Here is a 22,971-nt window from a genome sequence, read left to right as displayed (position 1 = left end):
ATGTCATAAATGTCATACTGTATCAAATTATTAGTCGTATTTGGCGGTCTCATCTATGAGAGTAGTAAATATCGGTAAAATAAGTAAACTGAATCTGAAATATATTTCCTTTCGTGTGCTGGCTGACAGGCATCTACTCAATGAACCAAGAAGAGGGCAGAAAGACTAGAAATGGACATCTGTCATGCTATTATATGCCTTTCAGATGAAAATCAAAATGGCGTGCAGGATTTATGCAAATAGATATCAAAAGAACAGACTGTAGAAATGTGCCCTGCAATTGAAAATTGCACCATCAATATCAATAATAACGAGACTCAGTAAGATTGCTAACGAAGCAAATTGCTGGTAGTGGATAGATTTTTGAAGATGAGGGGGATTAAACTTAAGTATGATTCATCGATTGTGACATTTGAGCAAGCAGATGGATGGAAATAGTCTTGTCATACATCATGAAACAGTTGCTGTAATAAGCGTTGCACTGTCATTAGTTACAAGGGTGCGATCAATACAAATATACACCAGGGCTTGAAATACATGTACCACCTGCATATGCCTGTTAGTATGCACCTAACCTGCACTGGTCCATGTACTGGGTTTACATGTACATGACTTTTACTGGCAGATACCTCCTGTATGAAGACTTAGTTTAAAAAGAAATTATGGCAGATTTTAGTATGATCAATACTTCCTAAATTCTGAGTGGTGCAGGTGAAATTTGTCTGGTGCAGGTAATTTCCAATGTTACCTGTACAATGTACCTGTGCAGGTATGCAGAAAAAAGTATTTTGAGGCCTGTACATGTATTCGTAATTGTTGGGATATTGAGTCCTTACATGTATCTCCCATTACATGATGATTGATGACCAATTAATGTTATTCAACTACAAGTGTTTCTAAGTTCAGTCAGGGCTCGAAATACTGGGTGCATGTGCACCCAGGTGCACCCAAAATTTGTGCTGTGCACCCAAGTATTTTCTGTGGGTGCACTGGGTGCACCCAAATATCTTCTTACGTTTATGTATGTAAAGATGTCAAAGTATACTAGTATACATCATATTCTTGACATCTAAGTGTTAGAAATATAATATAAATGTCTGTCATGGTACTTGTTTGAGAATTTGATAAATGTAACTAAGTTTTATTATTAGGTTATTACTTAAATTTAAGTGGTGCACCCACAAATTTTTTGGTGCACCCAATTTTTTAAGCTGGGTGCACCAGTGCACCTAATACCAAAATTAATTTCGAGCCCTGTCAGTGAACTTCACACAATATGAAATCCATATCCCACCAACTGTGCTTAAAAGGTAAATAAACAATTGGCAAAAGTGGGAAAACAAAACATTGTTCTTGAAATAGAGCCTGTTTGTCTTAACCATGGCTTTGTCTTAATGTCCATGTATAGCTGAAGTTCCCACTTACATGTAATTGTACATTTTCTAAATTTTGATAGCAGCATGAAATACATGATGCTCTAGATCTATGTGAGTCTTACTTTTACAGATAACTGACCAGTTGTCTAGATTTGTTTCTAAGGTTTCTTCTCTTTTTGGAACTTGTGATTCACGGTTGTCCGCTAGGGGTGGGTACAGAAAATTCAGGTCTAGTTCAGGCTCAGGGGATCAGGTCCAGGTCTGCAATCCTATCTTTATGTAAAAACTAACTGCCTCTGTTTTAGACCAAGTTTGGCTGCGGAAACCCCAAAACATGTAAGTATCTGTCGGTATTATCTGTTCATTTTCGGAACGGTCCAAAATCTGGTCAACTGATTTTTTTCAGGTCCAGTTTTTCTGGACCAGTCCAACAAGAAAAAACGGCTTTCTACTGGTACACCGTACCGGTATCCACCCCTAATCCAGACTGTAACCAACAACACGGGGAAATCCGATACCTCCTACGTCTCTGTATTTGGAAACCCATTGGTTTTACTCTGTCATCTCTGATGTGTGGTCCCGTGACCTTGACCCAAATGTAACCTTAGTCCATGATGGAATTCTGTGGTACATATTTTTAGAAGGGCACAGATTGGATTTGTGTCTGAGACACCAGGGGCGGAAGGGAAATAACTCAACACTCAATAGAGTAATGGAAACGTGTGAGGAGGTACACAGGAGGGTTGTTCAGTAAGGTGTTATACAACTATGTAATAAAGGAAGATAAAAGGCAAATGGAATTTCTTAAGGCCAATCCAAGTTATTTTCTTGATACTCAGACATTCAGTTGGTTAAAGGCAGCAAGCAGTCAAAATGACAATAAATGGATCCCAGTTTGGTGTTAAACAACTATGTAATAAAGGAAGCTTGTGACAATAGGTAAATGGGATTCTCTAACTGGACTTCCCGCAATGTCCAACCCTTGCAAGACAGGGAACAACGGACGCTAAACTGGATAGTGAGTGTAAGGATAATTCCAATTTATTTTCTTGATACTAAGACATTAAGTTGGTTAAAGTCAGCAAGCAGTTAAGATGAAAATGGATGCCAGCTAGGAATATTTGTGCCTTTTTATGATCACACACTGAATCTGTTTGTACCTTAGCTACAGACTTCCCCCCGGACTCTGTTTTAGTATTGATATTCCAGGTCAGCAGTGTTCTTTGAGATCCAAGAACCGACAAATAAAATTGGGGTGGCCAAAAGAGGCAATTAACGATTAATGATGTCTTTCCGATATTGTTGAGAGAGTGATTGATGAGAGGGCAATGTGGTAATGAGCTATATATAACAAAGCACTGGGTCACTGGGTCATCCCAACTCAAATCAGTAACAGTCTTGCGTTCTTCATCATTCAGATCGAGATTTGAGGCCTGAAGGTCCCCCATAGATACACAGAACAGAAGATCTGCCAAAGTTACATGATGTTATCAATGGTTAATCCCGTCGTGTGTAAGCACGTCAACCAATGATGATGATGATGATTAATGGTTACTGTAAATGCATTTAAGTTCGCGGGGATTTAATTTCGCGTAGCGGGAAAAGGGACTTTTCGCGGTGGATTTAATTTCGCGGTAACACCATAGACTGCAGCCTAATACCATAATAGAAAAATGTTCGCGGTGGATTTAAGTTCGCGGTGAAGTGGTCGCCGCGAAAACCGCAAATATTAATCCACCGCGAACATTTCTGCATTTACAGTATCTGTATCCGTATCTAAGTTATAACCGGTGTAACCGCCCTTCGGCGCAACACACCAGCTTTAATTTGTAGGCAGCCGGCACAGTAGCAGCTGGTTATATTACACAACCTTGACCAGCTGGTTATATTGAACAGCTTGCCACACCTAACCTTTACACATCTTACTGTAAAATATGTTGATTGAAGCTATCTAGTGATGAGGACACACTTACATTAACTGTACTTGATAGCAACGAATTCCACTCAGTGATATATAGTTCTAGGTAAGAACGAGTATTTGAACACATCAATCCTTGGTTGAAAACTTTGCTTCTTGAAGGCATTTCTTGTTTTTTTGTTAGCTGGTTTAAGATACTTAGTAGCTAATAGATATACAAGTTTATTAGATATTACGTGTACTTGGCAGTGATGTCTTGGATAAAGTATAGCTATGTACGATGTACGATCTAGATCTTAATGTCACCAAGTTGTTTTGTTGGTGCCCACATTCTTGACTTTCAGGGGAGCGTTGTAGGTATTTATGTGGTGAATTGAAGCCGATATATATTATTGATGCAGTTATATAAGTAGAAAGTTCATCGCTTGAAACTTATTGAGTCTCTAGACTTTGTGTCTCCCTTTGTACTATTTGGGTCTATCACGGGATGTGTGTTTCTTAATTTGTACTTTGCTTACTACCAGTTGTATTTTCCTGCAACAAATTTGAGAACAAATTACAGGAGAACAGACTGTTAAAGGTACATGCCCTCTTGTAACAAATATATCTTTGACATTTGAAAGATACAAATGCACATCAGAATCCAGCAGTCATCAGAATATGGTTGGGTGCGTGCCAGCATTGTGGAGCCAAAGTGGCAGACAGTGATAGAGCGGACTATAATCCAACTGTTAAGGTTCCTGATGTGACTACTGGTGCAGACAAGCCAGACAAAATTGCTTCTACTGTATTCCTTTTTGTGTCATAAATGGATGTCTTCTGTGTCGTGCTCTTGCCTGGGACATTGCAGGTACATGTACATGTAAGCTGTACATCCGTTTCTTTATACCTCTGTTACAGAGCTGCCATAATGATGTCACGTATGAAGATCTTTACAAAGATTTAGATGTGTTTGAATTGTTTATGGTTGTTAAGTTTTCTACAAAAAATTTTTTTTCATCGTGTTACAGGTTACAAAATTTTGTCTGAATTTCATAAACAATGCAAGGATTGTAAACATTTACAATCCATTTTTCAGGAAAGAGCACTATTTCATTTTAATTTGTATCCCTCTTGTTGTTGTGCCAGACATATTTAATAAGGTAATGATTTGATTGTTAATTGCCCTTAGACGATTAGAATAGCTCTGATGTGTTGCTGAGCATGATGTCAGTAGCCAATAACTGAAATTGCTCATACCAATTGAGGCTTGTTGTAGCCGCATTTTTTTTAGTGGTATTTTTGTGTAGCCGCTTACTCATGTACAGTTACAGTAGAGGCAGTTATATTGCACACCCTATTTGCCAGCGTATTTTGTGCAATTATCCAGGTGGTGCAAGTTATCCAGCTGGATCACACCAGTTTTGGATTTCGGTATTCCGTGGCGGTGCAATTAACAGAAGTGTACCATAATCCGTTATGCAATTGCATTTTTTGTAACTGGCTTCTACTGTACATGTAGATTTGTGGCCCTTCATTACGCCATTCGTTACTTAGGTCTTGAGCACTGTAGTTATTAATATGTAATTTGCACGAGTCTGCTCTGAATGACATGTTTTGCTTCCTTGGGATTCTACGTAATTATACAGTACTTGGATGAGGGTTACTAGTAGATCCAGGTAATACGATATGCAAGGTATCATTTACTCAAGCAACTGGTTAGATTTGTAATTTAATGATCAGACGTTTCAGATAACAGTGCCGGAAATACTGGGTGCATGTGCTCCTTGGTGCATCCACAATTGCGACCTAATTTATTATTTCTGTGGATGTGCACCCAGATGTTTTTGTAGGTTTACATATGTAAAGACATAGAAGTATACACTGTATTCTTGACATCTTAGTGTTAGAAAGATCATGAAATGTCTCTCATAAGAATTCGAAGTTGGAATTTGGGTTCATTAATATTTAAGAGACTTCAAAACTATGCCAGTGCTGTGTTGACATTGAGCGCTGATTTGCTGATCTCTGTGACCACATCGCCATGATCTGTGGGTCGACCTTACAATTCTCGAATGTCAGTGTCAGTGTGAAAATGTCAAAGGAAGTAAGCCTGTTGCCATTATTTCTGAAGAGCTCCATTCATCAGAGCCCAAACTCAGACGATTTGTAATGACGTTTTTCTGATATTCTACTTTATGGGAGATACAAAAATAATCCAAAAGTGAATTTTTAGCCCTGGATAGCATCCGCTGTCTTTCATCAGTGGCTAAACGAGAATCTGGATTTGTCAGGTTGAATTGACCAATCTGAGAATTGCCTCATTAGCATATCAATTCAGAGTTCTGATTGGAAACCTGGTGAATCCGGATTCTTATTTGGTAGCTGTCTGAAACATCTGTCTATTTCCAAAGTTTCTCCAGTGTTTTGGGGTGGATTAACTTAAGTAACTTTTTTTACCTCATGTCTATATTAAACTGTTTTATAACATCTGCAACTATATGTAAATCAGGGCTGTTTCCAGCTCTTTTTTTTTTTGCTACTGTCATTATTTGGGAGCCCATGTTGTTAATTTTCATTGTTAAATCTGTCATTTTGAGCTCACAAAAATAAATTGTCATCAATTTTGTGCCATGAAGGTCCAATTTTTTTTTTGGATGCGGAGGAGCGAATTTTTTTTGTTTCCACATGCAAAGTTCTGAATACGGAGTCTGAAGACAGCCCAGACGTCAGTACCGGTTTATAAGGAAGATTTCTCGTCAACCAGCCGGCTTGCTACTTACCACAGTCATCCCTCAGTAAGACAGCTAGAGAGGTTCCTATTTAGAACTTTCTTCATCAACCTGTCACAACATACTCTCATAGTCCTCTGTCAACTGTTTCAACTGCTGCGATAACGTACAAAGTTCCAGACTTGTCTGTACAGTGCCGTATCCTGCTGGGTACTGTAGAATAATTCGTTTGTGCTTTGCCGTTAAGGTCACTAAACATCCTTGACTTACTCAAGTTACTGGTGTATTTTGTATCGAAATGAGTGTGTTTTGGGGGTGGATATTCCTTCATCCGTCAGGCAATCAGACCCACAGTCTGGCTGGGGCCTTGGCTGATATGGAATTCATTATATTGTGCTCCTAAGTTGTAGTGCATGTATGTATCACTGATCAACTTGAGTTGTGTAATCTACAGATTATTTGATCAAGACGTCCAATTTACTTTTATTACTTGTTAAAACATTTGCTTGTTGAATATTGGGATAAGGGCCCTTTAGTGAAATATAGCAACAACATATATAAACTGTCTCTACACCTTCAACAAATCCTCTTCCAAAACAAGCTTTTACCATTCGTGGTGATCTGATTTGATGTTCAACCAACCCTGTACTGTGTTGGAATAGCTTGGCTGTTATCACGTATCACTGGAGATTGGAGAGCGCGGCAATCGATGGCTGGCGTGATACCTGTAGACGGAAAGAAATTTCCTTTGGTCTCGCGAATGTTGATGAGGAACATGTGGCCTAAGGCTGAGCCAAGAGGGATGTGTAATCAAGTAAATCCATTTACGTGACAACCTTTTGGGCAGATCAGGTCAGGATAACTCCAGTCCTGGCAAAGGCACAGTTTTTAGAGTCCTTCCAAATGGTCTGGGCTCTTAGGAAAAAATGTTGCGTTTCCTGTTTCAGTCCCGAATAAATCGGGGTAGGTAGGGATTATTATTTTTTTCCTTGAATAGCAGTGAATGTTGGAGAAAGTATTAGTTGCCAGTTGTAGAGAAACAGTAGTAGTGTTATGAGGTAACATAAGTTTTTCTGGAATAGTTTTCATGATGAACATTGTTTTTATTAATTTAGAAATCTCACATTTCGGTGCATTCCAATTCAAGTGTGCATGTGCTACATCAGTGAACGTGAAATTTGTATCTAAACTTGACTGTGTAAACTTTCCTCCACTTCACGCATAGCTGGGAAACCAGAATATGTAGCAGGTCAATGTTGGCACATCCTAAAATATTCAGGGAGGAATGTTAACACATGGTGCTAGTTTGGAACGGCACCAAATGAGAGTGAAGTACACATTAAAATTACCTGCTAAATATTTCATTTACTTTAAGTGACCACAGTTTTTTGAAGGTGATCTTACATGTACATGTTGTTGTGATGAAAGATAACATCAGCTCTCATGAGTCCCTTGGGCGTCATCATACCGCTGCATCAAAAAACCTTGTCATATAAGCCTTCTCAAGATTGTTGATCTAGATATCTGAAGTGTATAGACATCAGGAATACTGATGCTGCATTGGTGCATACTTTTCAATAACTTTGAATTCATGTATTTTTCTCATATTATGGCGCCTGGTGGAATTATGTGAGTTGATGTTACATGCTCATTTCAAATGCTACTGCTCCACTTATTAATCAGTTTTCCCTAATAACAACTTGAAAAGTCATTAGAGACACAATTATGAGACATAAGACTCTGAATGACGTTAAACCCCACTCATAGCATGACATGTGTAGACTTTTCAACAAAATAAGCACACTATGAAAAGTACTGTTGACAGACAACAAGGGAATTTTCCACAAGTCACCTTTTCAGCACCAAGGACAGATATGTTTATGCTGTTGTGCATGCACACTTGCCTTTATTTTTATTTATTTATTTATTAGGATTCTCCATATACAATGACAAATGGAGGCAAACAACAACTCCCTCAATTAAGTTTAAAAATTCTTTTCCTGTTATGCTTTTCTATAATGTTATACTGTTAATGTTAATTTTTTGCAATGAACTTGAAACCATGGCAAACTCTTGTGCTGTCTTCTGCCTGGCTACCATCTTTATACAACTAAAATGCACAGCGAATACTCAGTTTTCTCCCTACCACAAAATCAAATCTCCACAAACCTAGAGGCATTTACAGAATTTGGCTCCCCTTCTTGTGTTTTATTTTATTTCCCACTGGCCAAGCCTTGAATTTTACAGTATTTTATGTATTTTGTTGTAAAGTACGGGCTCCTGAGACGAAACTGCCAGAATAAAGTGAAGTGAAGCAAAGCGTAGAGTAAAAAGCCTCATGCAAAATTTACCACGAGCTTCACCAAAGCATACTTGCATAAAGACATAAACAACAACCGACCAGCCCTATAGCCTTGGCCTGAGACAGGGTCAGATTTAGAGTCGATGTTTGGAACATTTAATGACATTGAACTATGGGCATGACAAGTGGTGGAAATGTCAAGAAAATAACTCCTACAAGACCTTAACACCTTTCCGATTCCCCTCTTTCAGAACATTTTAATATGTATGGTGTGTCCTCAGCTGCCTTGTGAAAGTCTTTAAACTTTGCAGTTCTGCTATATTTATTATGTGATTGTGATTTGATCTCAGTAAGACAGAGATCAAGGTTGATTTTGGGCCTCCTGGCGTCTTTCCTTGTTTATCATTTATCTTTCTTGTGAAAATCCATATCTTTTGGATTATTTGACTATAATTTATTGACTTCACCGGGTGACGAAGATAACGTGTAGATGCTTGTTGATAGCGCATCGCCTTTTCAGTGAATGAATAGGCAGAATTATAATATGACGAGAAATCCGTGACTTGACGGTACAGCTTACAGCAAAGATCACTTCAAGAGGGCAAAACGCATCGATGATCACTGTTCATAACAGGGGCTCCATCCAGTCTCAGGTTTTACAAAAAAGCTGACTTGCAGGCAGTGGGTGGAATATCAAGTATCCTGCTGAAAACCCGTAAATGCCAGCCCTGAAATGAGACGACGTGTTTGTCATAATATACATTGATGTACTCTCCAATACCAATCTCGTGAAGATGTTTCTTCTGAGAGAGAGAGTGAGGAGGTTGAAATATGAGGTGCAATTTTGTTGGATATTACTCTGGAAATTCATTTTTATTATCTCCATGGAAAATGTAGAATATGAGATGCAGTTTTGGGTGTGTCTGTCTGTCTGTTTATGTTTCTGGATTTTTGTAGTCAGCTTAACTCAAGAACCCCTGGATGTATTACAAGGATTTGGTATGTAGGTAGGTGTTTAGGTGCACAGCTTCAAATTTGGATGTGCAAAAGTTCAGATGCCCAAGACCATTCAGTCCTGTGCTGGCTGCAATTTCACTAGGAAAGGTTCAGGTAGAAAGGTCAGGATAAAGATTGTCTGCACCAGATGCGGGTTTCAGAAGCTAATACTGACAAGTTTATTACCAAGATACATCATAAGAAATGCCCCTGTCAACCTCAGCTGACAGATTGAGAATTTAAAGCTACTTTTACAAAAATACCACGATTGTTATTACCAGTTGATTGTTGATGATATGAGTCTCAGTCAAAAATTGATATACTTGCAAGAATGTTTTGAAAAACAACTTGGGCTTTATATTTTCCACTGCAAGAAATGGACGTGTGTAGTTGCATTTTTGTATAGCAAGCACATTTATATAACTGTCCTACTATTAGTACTAACATAGTGACCTTATCAAATGGAGGTTAGAAAGGACATCTATTTGTCTGGCTTTATACATGTATATCCACTGCAAGAAATGGACGTGCGAAGTCGCATTTTTGTATAGCAAGCACATTTATATAACTGTCCTACTAACATAGTGGCCTTATCAAATTGAGGTTAGAAAGGACATCTATCGGTGACTCAGATAGCACGCTGGTGTGAAGTCTTCAAGTATCACATGTTATTCCTTTGTTGCTGTTTCAAATGACATTTTGATGTGTTTGGGGCCAGCCTTTAATCAGTGGTTAGATGATGGGTTTCTTATAATTAGATCACCATGCAGAGATTCTCCAGGGCAGACTTCATGTATTAACAGTTGTATTTCTTGATACAGTTTAGATATCATTGTGCTTAGTACATAGTATAGGTGGCAGGATAAGTGCATTATTTTGAAGCAACTGATGGTGCTTATCAGATATATATAAGAACTAGTTGCGGTCCACCATTTCAACAGTACTTTTTAATGTCATAGTGGGGCTGTGAGAGTGTTGGATGCTATGTTACTTACAGATTGTTCTGTATTTTTTGGTGTAACACAGGCTCCTGTAGACTAGTTTGACTGCGCATAATGTGTACAGTTGTAAAAAAAATTTGAATACCACATCTGTGCATTGTACTTAAAATTCTAAACTCAGCTGTCTGACCCTCGGCCAGGCTGGTACCTAGGGTGATACGGAATAGAGCGTGTCATATTTTCTATATATGACAAAACTTCTGTGCTTCTGGATTATATGACAGTAATTCTATGTTCTGGAAATTTAGTTTTACAATCATATATATACGTAATATTATTCATGTGTGGTTTGCAAATCTGGCCAACAGAGTAATTTTATCACAAGTTTATTGCATTTTATCTTGCATCAAATATCTGCATCCGCTTTAGATTGTTTTTCATTGATTTATTTCTCTTGAGCTTTCTTCGCCGCTACAGTAGCTGTATTACAATATGGTATGTTATAACTGATTAGGATCATTTGGAGAAGTTAAAAGATTGGAAAACTATTTGTCCTGCTTATGTTCCCACATCATATCGAACATGGTAATCTGTGGTATCTCGGGAGATACATGTACTTCATAACACAATACTCCCAGCAAAACAATCATTTAGAGATAATTGTGGAAATGACAGTACATGGTATTGATTTTCCTGCCAGGAAAAGCCTCCGAGTCAGGAGCGAGACGTACATCATGTCACAACCGATTGTTAGAGCACTTGCTTCCTTATAAATAATCAGGTTTTGTAGAAGAATGAATGAATGAATGAATTTTATTTGCTCAACAATCGCACAAGGTACAATGTATGGCAACTAATAACTAATAGCTATACAGACAATAGTACTAACTTAGTACTATTGTCTGTATAGCTATTAGTTATAGAGGCTACATACAAAACAACAACAAAACATTATCGATAACAGTACAGCTATGTATGAGTAATCTGGTCTCGCATTTGGAATACATTATAAAAATAAGTGACGTTTTTTCACTGGTGGAAACGCCATGGGGCATAATTTAGCTCTGGTGAGAACTACTGTTTTTACATTGTAGGGTTCATTTCTATCAGGTTTTGTACAAGTGACGTTTTTCATTAGTTGAAACGCTGTGGGGCATTTACAATGTAGCTCCAATAAGAACTACTGTTTTTAGGTTTCATTTCTTGTATGTTTGCAGCAAAAGTCAAGATTGTGTTGATGGATATTTGTATGAATTTTGATATGTTGGTAGTTACTGACTGAGGTACCAATAAACCATGGTGACTTTAGGCCCCCTAGCTGGTTTCTCAAGTACTGCAGCATTACAGAATTACACCCTCGCTATGTTTTATAGTCCATAGACTAGCTGGTTAGATGAACTCCCCAGGGAGCTCCCTAATTGGAAGGAGCTTGCTGAGCTAGGTTAAATTAATTTTGGTAAGAACGGAAGAGAAGGATCTCTGGGTACTAATTAGTTACAAATAAAGGATGGCCAGAGCTGGTATAAGTGGAGTCGGTACAGCCCTTCCCTGCTAAGGATTTTGTTGGCAGACGGACATCCGTAATCCGACAGAAAATGTTACTACTCTATCAAGTAACGTGAAAGAAGATTTTAAGAAATGGATAAAATACTGTAAATGTAGAAACTTTGGCGGTGGTTAAATGTTCGCGGTCATCGCGGTGGCTGCTTCACCGCGAATTAAAAACTTCCGGGAACATTTTTCCATGACAGTAAGAGACTACAGTGCATGGTGCTACTGTGAAATGAAAACCACTGCGATAAGTCCATTTTCCCATTACTGCGAAATTAAATCTCCGCAAACTTAAATGCATTTACAGTAGATACATCACAGAGCTGAATCTAATCTGGTTTCACTGTACCCATTCTGTGAAGCAAGCGTGGGACGTCAAGCTGTTAAATATGATTATTGCAGCCACAACCGGAGCAATAGACCCGCACCTTCCGTCAAAATAACACATGTATTGATTCACAGGAAGTGAGTTGTGATGAAGAGAAATGAAGTTCCCTGTGGCACACAGTAGGTTCATATAATTGGCCACACACTCAGATTTCGTTCTGTACCTGCATGGACGTCAAACTGTGGAATGAACTGATTTCAGAGAGTAAGAACATTAGTGTCAATCATATTGAACAGGGTAACCTAAGATGATATGCGCTCTTCTTTAAGGTACATGTCATGTATTTGATATCTATTTGAAGATTGACACTGATCTAGGAAGGAACTAAAGCAGTATAATCAAACAATGGATAATGAGTTAGTGAGTGACACTCAGATTTTGTTCTGTTCCTACATGGACGTCAAATTGTGGAATGAACTTATTTCTGAAAGTAAGAACGTTAACTTTAGTGTCAGGTCACATGTACAGGGTAACCTATGATGATATGCGCTCGGCTTAACTTAGGTATTTGATATCTCTTCGAAGATTAACGCTGATTTAGGAAGGAAGAAAAATTGCTTTTAAATAGTTTTAATTCCTTTCTGTAGTTCATGATATGGATGACATCCTCTCGAATCCCAAAACTGATGTAAGCATGCGAATAAAAAAAGTTTGTCAAAAAAAAAAGTTGCCTTCTCTTTCAAGTCTTCCTCTTTTACTTTGTAATTGGATATTTAACATTAGAATCCGTTTTCTGACATTTTTTTTCAGTTGACGGCATTCTGATTTTATAGCTGTTTTGTACAATTTACAGTATAGAAAAATATATTTTGGAAATGTTCAAAATTTCATGCATGTGCATGTCACCCAAATAATCACATCAGTGTGGCCTTTTAATAGTAGTGAAAGAAATTTACGAAGGAAAAAAGCTGACAGGATTGTTTTTCTACCACCTCTGGTATCCTCTGCCATCACTGAATACAATATGTAGCCTGCAGGTTCGTTAAACTTTTTATATTTGAAGCTTTAAAGCTGTTGATCTGGCATGGCTAGCATCCTCCCCCACTTTGTTGTGAGAATGGCAATTTTTCAGTGTGTGATCTCACCATGCGATGGGATTGGAGAATTCAGCTTTCACGGCAGCCGGCAGCCGATGGCTGAGATACGGTGTAATGAATGGGCCTGCCAATGGTGAAATTATGGGTGCTTATTGCCAGAGTGTAACAGAACCCATCACCGTTCCGTTTAGTTTGGCTCTGATGACGTGGGTGTACGCCAGACGAACTGGAGTAACCTTATCTTGCGTCTTAGATGCCACAGGGTTCATCATGTGACGCTTTTGCTTTATTGCTTTACATGCAAGGCAGGCATACATGCAGCATACATGCACATGTATTGTCCGGCAACGTGTGCTGCAATTAACTGTCTGGCTATTTAGCAAGGCTGCTGTTAATTTTTTTCTATCTTGCGTCTTAGATGCCACTGAGTTCATCATATGACGCTTTTGCTTTATTGCTTTACATGCAAGGCAGGCATACATGCAGCATACATGCACGTGTATTGTCCGGCAACGTGTGCTGCAATTAACTGTCTGGCTATTTAGCAAGGCTGCTGTTAATTTTTTCCATCTTGCGTCTTAGATGCCACTGGGTTCATATGATGCTTTTGCTATATATGCAAGGCCGGGATACATGCGGCATACATGCACTTGTATTGTCAGGCAACGTGTGCTGCAATTAACTGTCTGGCTATTTAAGCAGGGCTGCTGTAAATGTTTTCCATCCCTCTCATTGTATGGGAGCCCATTTTTTTTTTAAGGTTACGAAAATTCATTTTACAAATGTTAAGAACCTGTGTTGTTTTGGGAGCTTTTGAAAATGCATTTTTTACCAATACTAAGATTTTTAACATGCAACTTTCCATTCTATGAAGGAAGGACTGGTCCTGGAGACATCCCTGCCAAATCTGATTAAGTTAAAATGATTTCTGCACCTATCTACCGCAGTAGATAGGATATCATTGTCTTCTCATCTTTCCGGGGCTCTTGGCCCGAAGCGATATTTTTTCTCAGTAATTTCCTTTCCCTAAGCTGACCTCGCTACATGTATTGTTGTTATTGCTACAGGTTCCTGTGACGTGGAGCCAGAGATTAGTACCGGTGTTGCTGGGTTGTTGTTGGTATTCAGCCTTACATCCCTGGTGTGTCAGGAAACAGGTGTTTACACAGAGAACAGGTGAGATTTTTTCACCCAATTTCTGTTCACAAATCATGAATTTCAGATAATTGTAAGAATGTTTTAAGCTATTTACATTGCTAACACTTCCATTTCCTTGAAACATAAATAACTAGATTTTAAACTTGTTAACTAACTAGAAAATTTTACATGTACTTCTTTGCCATTTTCAACACTACCCTACCCTTATTTATCTACACACATGCATCGCTATGTATCTAAAGAATATGCAGAACTAAAACAATCCTTGTATAATATTTACGCTAGCACTTTCTTAACTCAAGTCTACCTTTACTCATTTACTTAGAACAGGTGAGATTATAGGTCACTATTGAAGTTCATGTCCCACAAACTTAAGTACATTTACAGTATATTATATGCCATGGAAAGCATTCAATTTCTGTGTCTACTTCAATATGAACAAGAGTTCGTAGACCTCAGGCCTGCATGAAATGTATTGGGTTTCTGTAGACCTATTGTGTATTTTTGCCTTTTTGTCTGTGGTACGTGGTTGGAAAAATGAGCTTTTTACCCTGTTGGTTGTGCACCATGCAAAAGTCTGAAATTCCATTTTCTGAATTTGTAAGTTTGGACATGGATGAACATTACTTATTTTGGATTTCTTAAGTATGTAACCAACCACAGTACCTTGAAGTTGTTGAGACGCAACCTTTTTTTTGTCTCAGATGGCCCATGTACATGTAGTTACTCTGTCACATGATATATTCAGTACTAATATCTTCCTATTTCAATGTACTGACCTAATGCAGCTGCTAAATCTCCTTGGTTTGTGTTCTTCCAATGATATTTATTAAAGATTTATTTCTGGGGTGTTATTCACTTGACATCGGAAGGTTACTTGCATAATTTGACCAATGATACTTTTATAGTAGTTCCATAGACATTAGACAATATGAATAGTGCTGGCCCCCATGATGCAGCAGCAACAGTTAGTCCCCAGGGTGGTATGATATTTTCATTCAATCCATCCAACCCAAATTTAAATCTCCTGTAGTATCTAAGCCAAATTTAACAGCATAATTTACTATGAAAAATGTCCTTGTCAATCCCATTTATAGATGGCAAGCTGCTGGCAATGGAAGCTTTGAAAACTTCAGAAGCTGTTGTAGTCAGAGCAAACACCCAGCAAACATCCCCCCAAACCAATGAGCAGTTGCTTAGAAGGGGAATTTCATCATATATTTGCCGCGACAAAATGCAACAAACGATACTGAATTTAAAACAGAACCAAGCTAAGCCTCCACCACTTAACCCTGCCTGTACTATAGATTAAGCAGGCCCAAAAACCAAGCGAATATGACTAGCCCAAAACTACAAATTACCTGTATACAGTATGGAATTGGAAATGGCATTACCAAAGAAACAAAAAGAAACACAGGACAAATCATACACATACCTTTCTCTTATGCCCACGCTCTATACAGTTCTCCTCCACATTAGAAAATTGCATCTTCTTCTGTTTAAGTTCAAGTTCAACCATGATTGCCAACAGGGTAAAGGAACTTGTACCAGAACTTTAAACTCAGTACTATACAGCTCTAGAAACACCACAAAGAGTAATAAGCAAACTCCAATTATACCTGACCAACAGATATATCATCTGGTACACTCCCGTCATCTGGCACACCGTCAGTGCCACTAAGACAGGGGATACAAAGTAACCTGATACATTGAAGGTTGCCCCAGGCCAGATGATGGTTCTACACCCAACCGTAATCTGTTTTCAGAACCAAGCAGATATTGGGAGGATGCCCCAACCACACCAAAACAGGGTCAACCTATACAGTATCAAGTTCAAGCACTAGGAGGCCCAAAATCAAACCTCACCACCAGGACACCACCAACAACTCACGTACCAAATAGCAACACAATGGCACCTTGCGTTCCGGAGATACAGCGCACGCCCCGTGCCCGCACAAAAGGTAGCCTAAAATGTCAAGTTCAAGCACCAAGGGCGCCAAAATCAAAATTGAGAATTATTCAGCCACCGCCGACACATGTGCCAAATATCATCGCGCCCGCACCAACCGTTCAGAAGATATAACTCCGGAAACACCCCTCCCGGACACAAAATTCGACCTGCCGCGTCAAGTTCAAACGCGACAAGGCCCCAAGTCAATCCTAGGCAACAGGCAACAGCTTCCCACCCATGCACCAAAAATCGTCGCAATGGTGCGTATCGTTCCGGACACACAGCGCCAAAAGTGCCCCCAAAACACCAAAAATGCCACCTGCAATGTCAAGTTCAAGCGCCAGGAGGCCCAAAATCAAACTTGAGTGTCAGGCCACCACCCCCAACCCACGTACCAAAAATCGTCGCGCTCGCACCATCCGTTCTCGAGATACAGCGCCCTAAATCCCCAGCTTCCAAATTTTCCCACGCCCGTGAAAACCATACCTGCATACATGCAGGTAATAAGCAGGGGTTTGTACAAATAGTACACTAAGTTACTATTACTTCCAACAAATTGCATGAAGTGCAGTAGATTGAACCCACTCAACCGGCAAGGGACTGTTCATTCCTTGAGCAAAGTCTCTGCACGCAGATTTCTATTTAGATTGATTACTCCTATATTGAATCTGATACCATGGAACATGTACTGTTGTGAAGCCAGCACAGAAAATATCTTGTGCCAATACAGCAAAAGCTGCAGAGTGGATATTATCATTGGTGGTTACTAACCCATGCCTAATGGCACGCAGAGAAGCTCATTTGCTTGTTGGGATTGAAAAATAATGAACTTCAAGACATGAACTTGCATGACTACAACTGTTGTTTCAACTTTGAACGACTTCTTTTCAGCCTACCTCAAAATCAAGTCTATTAGTCCCCTGCGAACTATAGAGAGTAGGGATTAGGTGATGACGATATGCCGTGTAGTCTATCCCTCCCTGGAGCTATATGTAGACAATACAAATGTCCAGCTTTACATATATGGAGCAGTAAATACGATACCATATTATCAGTGTATTGCGCTTTTTTGGAAGATTAAGGTGTATTGAGTTAAAATGTTCTCTGGGATTTCCTGCCTTCACTTGACTTATGGTTGCCCACCGTGTCCTGAACATCAACAGTCTATCACAGTCATTATCAATACCTTGTAACAAGCACATTAAATCTTTGTTACATAGGCAGCTGGAAGTGTTGTGCCAAATGGGGCTTAGAGTTAATGGGCTGGCTTAGAACTAGGGAAACGTGCGTCGATGAAGGTTAGACATCCAGGTGATAAGATACGTCAAATAGCAGTAACTCAAGCAACTGGATATGGTTTGGGAAATGGTCAGACGTTTCAGACAGCCATCCTGTATCTTTTGTCACTGACACTGGAGAAATCTTGCTGGAGAGATTTATTTTATATCCTAGCTGTGAAGCTGAAAGGAAGATGTGCTTTGAATTCTTTAGCAAGTGGGTAAAAAATAAAGCTTGAGTATGATTTTACGGAAATTGACTCAAATTTTTGACTGGAAAGTCTTAATCAGTGAATGGACAATTCACAGCTTCTGTAGCTTCTTTTTAAAGGTTTTAAGGTTAGCTAAATTGGCATTGCTTATCTAAAGTTGACCTTCCATTGTTTTCTCAGTAATGAATTAGGAAAGAATGGAGCCATAACAAATATTGATAGATGGGCATGAGAGAATTCTAAATCTGTTTTTTTTGGATGATGTCATCAGGTTTTATTGCCCCAAATATTATTTTTTGTATGAGAAAATACAGAACTTTGGTTCATACCACTGCAATGAAGCTCAGTTTTTCATAGTGATGAAAGCTACAAACTCATGTTTGCACAACTTGATATCTTCTAAAATGATCTGTAGTTATTATAAAATAATTGTTTTCATCTAATTAAAAATATCATTTTCTAATAATTACAGTTAATAATTACCGGCATCCTGCTAAGATAACTGTTTGTCACCAAATTTATATTGGTTATGGGGATAGGCAGTGGGGAGAAGTTTGAGACAGATTCAAAGTTTCTATTTTTAGAGGTTATAGCCACCGTTAAACAGACAAAAATTTGGCCATTCTGTCCTCTATGACACAAAAATCGGCATGTTAAGATCAAACAGATGAAATGTTGCAAAGATCTCCAGAAATTCAGGACAGGTCAAAGAAGATGTGAAAGAACAAAAAATGAAGAATCTATTAATTGGTATACCATATTCTGTGTGTTCAGTCATATATATGTTCACCCTGCCCTGTACTAAGTGTTCCAGACTATTCCATACTGCCCTGGGCTTGAGTAGCCACATGAGACACGTCATCCACAAGCAATAGCTGAGGCAAGTAATAGACATGAACTTTGATGCTCAACCACAAGTGAATGCAGATGATGATGATGTTCAACCTTCCTGACCACTTAGATTTTATAACGAAGGCAACTTTTTACTTAGTCAAACTTTGTTTATTTGCATGCTCGAATCAGTTTTGGTGCTCCCAAAGGATGCCATCCATTTAATCAAATCCACATGGCCTTATATAGATGGTATTTCAGCACCAAGGAGAAGGATTGATCTTTGGTTTTTGTGTCTAAACCTAGATTGTCTGCTAGTTCTAAAAATACATGTACCATGTAGTTGTGCCTTGCTCTTGGAACCCTTGGGGGGTTTGTGATGTATCTTTGCGGTCTTCCTTGCTGATTAGACTGCCTATAGAGAAAGAGTGAATGATAGGGCTGCAGTCCATAATGGGAGATATTTTCAGAGGGAGCTGGGTTTTCTGGATTACTGATCCTTTAAGCGATAGATCACTGGGGCCCTAATGTCCATGCAAGTATCTACTGCCATCATACATTGCATAGATGCATGATTTGGGTGAATCATAGGAAATTTTAGGTACCTCATTCAAAAGCCTTTAAAGAAAATCGCTAATTTCAAGCTTAAAGTTTATATTTGCTGATTTCTTGGTATACAAATGTATATATCCAGCCTGTCAAGTTTCTTCATCTTTGTTTCTTTGGATTCTTTACATGTAGTTTTTTAGACATTGATAATATAGAGAGCACTTCATGACTTTAGTTGTGTATGAGTTATTAACTGAATTGATCCATACAAAGTATGTCATCTACATTTTCCCAGAGCAGGCCTTGATTTGAAGTCTTTTGCTTGAATGAAGACTGGCATTGAACAGTGACCCCTGTCGCCAAGATGAGATCAAGGTTAAGGCGTCCTCCTGACCAGACGTAACCTTTTCCCACCAACCTGAATAACAGTCTCTCCCCTTCTGAAGAATTGTGCATCAGCCTTCCTTTCAACAGGCTATAGAAATGTGTTAGAAAAGTACTGTAAATGCTTTTAAGTTTGCTGTGAGATGATTCCATTATAAGGAGAAGAAGATTTTCTTTGGCGGGGATTTTATGTTCGCGATGGCGCTATAGTCACTCACTGTACAGTAATAGAAACAAAATATTTTGCAGTAGGTTCAAGTTCACAGTGAAGCAGTCACTTGTCAAAACCATGAACATAAAACCATGGCAAAAATGTCAAGAGTTACAGTAGATGTAGGAAAGATCCACTTGTGGTCTAATGCTGGCACCAGGACAGCCATTTTCCTCTGGGAACCCAACCATAAGGTTTAGTGACCCTGCAACCCCATTCATTTCAGTCCCATTCATTGGCCAATTCAGGCACAGAAGCAGGGGTCATTGGACTATTTGGAGTTGAATAGGGGTCAGACAGGGATCACTGTCCCTTGTATGGAAGTGAAAGAGACAGTGTTGTGTTTGCTTGCTCGTGATGAAAGGATTTCGTGCCTTACTTTGCTAGCGAGAATTGCAGCCAGATTTACGATTTTTTCCATCACTGAAGTTGCTGGTACTGTAGGTTGGTGTGTTGCTTAAAAACATGTAGTTTCTTTCATCAAAGTTCAAACTGAAAGAAAACATTTTTTCAGTGAGAGATGGCCTGTTAGTGACTTAACCGCTTGCCAATCGGATGCTTCCTTGCCGAGATAATCTCGATCTTATGGACTCTAGTCGTGGCATCTGTATCTCTTGTATGGTTGAGGAGATAAAAATGATGATGCATAACTTCCCACTATCCTTTGCAATAGTTACTCCACAAGGATATAAGTCCTATATTGCTGCCATTTGATAAGCAGTGCCTGTATTGTCCCTCGTGGTCCAATCTGACATTCAAAAAAGATGTTAAATTACAAATTAAAAGGGTTAGAATTGTATCCTTTTTTGTACATTGTTTGAGTCAATTATATTTAAGTATATCTGTTATTCAGTGTCTGGAGGATCAGTAAAAAATGTATCCTAGGTCCTATATGAAAGCTCATCTGTGTTGGTACAATCCATGTTAGAGTTAATAACTGTCATCATTCAACGCAGACAAATCGCTCCCTCAAATTTTCAGTCTAGTGTTCATCCGTCAATCTTCGTCAGGAGTAATTGTATTGCCACTTCTGACGAAGGTCAGCGGATGTGGGACCAAACATTCGTAGTAAGCAATTTGTTTATGTTGAATGACAGTTATTAACTATAACTTGAAAAATCTATACATATAAATGCAGTACAAGCACTCAGACATCATACAAAATGGCTGTCTGTAAACGGTACTGTAAATGTATTAAAGTTTGCATGGATTTAATTTCGCGGTAGCCAGAAAAAGAGCTTTTTGTTGTGGATTTAAGTTAGCGGTAGCACCATGAACTGTAGTCTCGTACTGCCATTAAAAAATTTTGCGGTAGTTTTAAGTTCGAGGCGAAGCGGCCATCGCAAAAACCGCAAACATTAAACCACCGCGAAAGTTTCTGCAGTTACAGTACATCTACGTGCTTTCGTTACCATAGGAATGCCTCCACCTGTCTGACCCACCGACTCCGAGCATAACATGAAAATTTGACCATGGGTCACATCGGCATTCAGCCTGGAATTTCCCATGGATCCTCCCTGTCTTTCGCCTGTGACCCAGCTTTAGAATGAACACAGACAGTCCTTGACATAAAGGTGGTATTCAAATCGGTTCATGTCTCTGCTGTACACTCTTTTGAGGACGGGAAAATAGAGGAGAGAGTCCAGTTGTACAGAGGGTATTGAAAACCAGGTCATGAGATATATATGCTGGTCTTTAGTATTCAGGTTACTATCTTTTCTATCATCTATCATCAGTTTTGTGCTATCACAGGGTATCACAAAGGCTCTTTAAATCTTTTGAAAATAGTAGAGACAATTCTTGACATATAGGTCTTTGGTTGTATGGACTGTCCAGTTACACTTTGCCCTGTTAGATCACTGGAGGTTACGTAAGGTCACCTGAAAATGCTGCAGCTAACCTGTTCCCAGGAATGTGTGTCTGTTGTGCCAACTGACCTTAAAATGCATGGAGAGAGCTCCCTGACACAGGGTCTGGACTTTTCTGAGGGGGAAAATTGGACCCTGAAAAAAAGGGGGACGTCCCAAAGGGTTTGCCCAACGGGTGGTCATGACAAACAAGCGGCCACATTCTGTGCTGGCTTTCCCAGGAAGTTGTCAGAGAGTGCACCGCCTTCTTTTTCTTTGTGGAGATAAGTCAATCAAATGTGCAGGCCCATGTAAAAATTGGAGCTGGCAGATAAAAGCCCACAGGTCAGACAGGACCACAGCTCCGCACGGATATAAAGAGACACAGGCATGTTTAAGTCCTCCCATTTGCGTCATGTACGAGGTAAGTGTAGGAACTGCTGGCCATCACACGGAAAGATTTGCCGTCAAGTGTATGAGAGAAGATTCATAATTGACAGAGGTTTTATCTTCTGCCAGGGCTGCCAAGGATTGTACATGTATGTGACTGGGTCTTAGATTTTAATGACATATAAATGCCATAGGTGCCTGAAAATAGTTACTGTAGTACATGTAAGTGTAGGGACTTCTAGGAACTGTATGTTGGCCATATCTCACGGAAAGATTTGCTGTCAAGTGTATGAGAGAAGATTCATAATTGACAGAGGTTTTATCTTCTGCCGGGGCTGCCAAGGATTGTACTGTAATTTGTACATGTATGTGACTGGTACGTAGATTTTAATGGACCGGTGCCTGAAAATAGTAGTACATGTAAGTGTAGGGAGTTCTAGGAACTGTATGTCGGGCATCTCACAGAAGGATTTGCTGTGTATGAGAGAAGATTCATGATTGGCAGAGGGTTCATCTTCTGTCTGGGCTGTCAAGGATTGTACTAGTACAAAAAATGTATGTGATTGGTTCGTAGATTTTAATGAAACGTAGCTTAAAATAGCAGCTTAGGATTGTAAAAGTCAGTGACGCAAATCATGACTGTGAAGGCGTCGTTTTGCATTGAATTATTGATCCCTAATTTTAGAGCGGAGAAGTGCGTTTTTTTTAAAGTACATCTACTGGTTATCTACTGTTCTTTGTGGTATCATACATGAAACATGTGCGCTCTCCAGTGGTTAGTGATCCTGCTTACAGACCATAAAGTTGGTACTTTGAATCCCAGTTGTGTCGCTCATGTGACGTGCACTCTTTTGGAAAGGGTTACAATCTTTAGGATGAAATATGAAGCCATGGTTCAGTGTTCATTGTGCTGGCCGAAAAGAACCTTTTCCCTGTACAGA

General features: G+C 39.2%; 1 protein-coding gene across 1 annotated transcript in view; it reads left to right on the top strand.

The window, feature by feature from the left end:
* The window catches only part of LOC118420660 (nuclear hormone receptor FTZ-F1 beta-like), a gene marked incomplete at its 5' end in the record, with an annotated part of 72,002 nt that overhangs the window by 35,029 nt on the left and 14,002 nt on the right, over window positions 1-22,971 (top strand). Inside the window, 1 exon segment of the mRNA XM_035827543.1 lies at window positions 14,288-14,396.

The sequence above is a fragment of the Branchiostoma floridae genome, chromosome 8 (assembly GCF_000003815.2).
Source record: "Branchiostoma floridae strain S238N-H82 chromosome 8, Bfl_VNyyK, whole genome shotgun sequence".
In the NCBI taxonomy this organism is placed as follows: domain Eukaryota; kingdom Metazoa; phylum Chordata; class Leptocardii; order Amphioxiformes; family Branchiostomatidae; genus Branchiostoma; species Branchiostoma floridae.
This window is presented reverse-complemented; position numbering and strand designations above follow the sequence as displayed.